The 3,128-nt window shown below is 34.3% G+C and overlaps 1 pseudogene; it reads right to left on the minus strand.

Annotated features, from left to right (window-relative positions):
* Positions 1 to 1,074: 1,074 nt before the first annotated feature.
* On the minus strand, positions 1,075 to 1,190 carry LOC120238333 (annotated as a pseudogene).
* Positions 1,191 to 3,128: the final 1,938 nt, after the last annotated feature.

A 3,128-nucleotide genomic window follows, 5' to 3' on the forward strand; every position in this document is an offset into this window, starting at 1 on the left:
AATCCACGTATAGGTGCAAACATATGGTATCTGTCCTTCTCTGCCTGATTTATTTCGCTCAGCATAACACCCTCAAGGTCCATCCATGTTGCTACACATGGCCAGATTTCATTGTTTCTCATTGTCATGTAGTATTCCATAGTATAGATAAACCACATCTTCTTGATCCATTCATCCGTTGATGGACACTTAGGCTCTTTCCATGATTTAGCTATTGTTGAGAGTGATACTATGAAAATTGGGGTACATGTGCCCCTATGCATCAGCATTTCTGTATCCCTTGGGTAAATTCCTAGCAGTGCTATTGCTGGGTCCTAGGGGAGTTCTATTGTTACTTTTTTGAGGAACCTCCATACTGTTTTCCAGAGGGGCTGCACCAGTTTACATTCTTACCAACAGTGTAGGAGGGTGCCCATTTCTCCACATCCTCGCCAGCATCTAGAGACTACTGATTTGATCATTTTAGCCACTCTGACAGGCGTGAGGTGCTATTTCAGTGTGATTTTGATTTGTATTTCCCTGATAAGGAGGGATGCTGAGCATTGTTTCATATGTCTGTTGGCCATCTGGGTGTCCTCTTTGGAGAAGTGTCTGTTCATATCTTCTGCCCATTTCTTCACTGGATTGTTTGTTTTTCAGGTGTGGAGTTTGGTGAGTTCCTTATAGGTTTCAGATACTAACCCTTTATCTGATATGTCATTTGCAACTATCTTTTTCCCATTCCATTGGTTGCCTATTAGTTTTATGGATTGTTTACTTTGCCGTGAAGAAGATTTAATCTTGATGAGGTCTCAATAGTTCATTTTTGCTCTTGATTCCCTTGCCTTTGGGGATGTGTCAAGTAAGAAATTGCTGCAGTTGAGGTCAAGGAGGTTGTTTCCTGCTTTCTCCTCTAGGGTGTTGATAGTTTCCTGTCTCACGTTCAGGTCCTTTATCCATTTTGAGTTTATTTTTGTGTATGGTGTGAGAAAATGATCTAGTTTCATTCTTCTGCATGTTGCTGTCCAGTTCTCCCAGCACCATCTGTTAAAGAGGCTGTCTTTTTTTCCATTGGATACGATTTCCTGCTTTTTCAAAGATTAGTTGGCTGTAAAAAAATCACATTTTTAAAAGGTAAAATATCAGCAGAAAAATTCCTCTGAGACACTTAGATACTACACTTGATCTTAGCCAAAAGGCCGAGAAGCGATCCTCTGAGACACTTAGAAACTGTATTTGTCTTCATCTGTATCTTTATTCTTTCTTTTTTTTTTTTTTATGCAGATAACTTTACCTAAGTTTGGTTAAAATACACCTTGCTTTTTATTCTAACTGAAGAGACTATCAAATGAGTGAATGGATATACAAACTGGGGTAGATATAAACTATAAAATACCACAAAAAAAAAAAAAAAAAAAAAAAAAAAAAAACAATGATGAACTTCAGAGACATGCAACAACAGAGAGGAATATCTGGGAATTTATGCTGAGTAAAAAAGTCAGTCCAAAACATTATGGAGTATATTACTGCATTTATATAACATTTTGAAATGACAAAAGTTTAGTAATGAAGAACAGATTCATGGTTGCCCAAGGTTAGGGCATGATTGGGGGTGGGAAGGAACTGTGTATTTTTATAAAAGCATAATGCAAGGATGATGAAATTATTCTGTATCTTGACTGTGATACTTGACACACACAAAGTGACACAAGTGAAACTGTATAGGACTAAAGACACACACATACAAACACACACAAATGAGTACAATTAAAATTGAAGAAATCTGAATAAGATACATGGATTGTATCAATGACAATATTCTAATTGTGATATTGTAGCATAGTTTTGTAAGATGTTATTATCGGTGGAGATTGCATAAAGAGTAAAAGTAGTCTCTGAATAATTTTTTACAACTGCATGTGAATCTACAATGATCTCAAGATAAAAAGTTAAAGTAAACAACAACAAAAACCTCTTACCACAACCAAGTGGGGTTTATTTCAGTGCTGCAAAGCTATTTCAGTATTCAAAACCACCAATTAAATCTCCTATATTAAAAAAGTAAAAAAAATCACCTGCTCACATCAATTAAAGGAGAAATATATATGTATTAGCAAGGAAAACTCTGAATGAAAACATTTTCATTCACAATACCACCAAAATGAACAAACTGCTTAAGAAGAAATTTAATAAAAATGTTTAAGACTTGCATAGAAGCTATCAAATATCACTGAGAGAAATTAAAGGAGATCCATATAAATAGAAAAGTAGGTGGTCCATGTTCATGGATTAAAGTCGTCATGCTGGTAGGATGACAACTCTCCTCAAACTGATCTTCAAATTTATTGTAATACCTTTCCATGGAAATTGTCAAACTGACCCTAAAACGTGTGTGGAAAATCAAAGTACAGAGAATATTCAAAACAATTTTTATAAGGAAAAAATTGTTGGAAGACATACAATACCTGGTAGTAAATCCACAGTAATGAGGGCAGAGCCATACGGGAATAGGACAAAGAGACAGGTCAGTGTGACAGAGGTGAGATTTTGCAAATGTGTTCTTATAGCTCAATTCAATTATTTTCAAAAAAGACAAGTCAATGGGGAAGAGTTTGCTGTTTCAAAAAATGGTGCCAGGACAATTGGATGTGTACATGCAAAAAAAAAGTAAAAAAAAATTAGACTTTATCTTTGTCTTATTACCACATTCAAAATAACTAAAAATGGAGCTTAAAGTTAAATTTTAAAGAAAAAAAAAAACTATAAACTTCTAGAGAAATACAAGAGAACCATCTTCATGACATTGGATTCAGTAAAGAGTTCCTAGATGTAACACGAAAAGTATGATCAATAAAGAAAAAATGATATATTTGATGCCACAGATAGGGAGAAAATTTGACAAGTCATATACCTGATAAAGAAATTTTATCTAGAATACAAAAAAACTGTAATGAATCAATTAATAGAAGACATACAACCCAGTTTTTACAATGAAAAAATATGTCAAGAAAGATTACAACAAATAAAATATATGAATCGCTTGTGGTATATGAAAAGATACTTGGCATTGTTAGTCATTAGGAAAATGCCAAGTAAAATCATGAAAGACCACTATACATCCATTCAAATGGCTGTAGTCATAGAAACGG

This window comes from Hyaena hyaena, unplaced genomic scaffold (assembly GCF_003009895.1).
Source record: "Hyaena hyaena isolate Hyena2069 unplaced genomic scaffold, ASM300989v1 scaffold_207, whole genome shotgun sequence".
Lineage (NCBI taxonomy): Eukaryota > Metazoa > Chordata > Mammalia > Carnivora > Hyaenidae > Hyaena > Hyaena hyaena.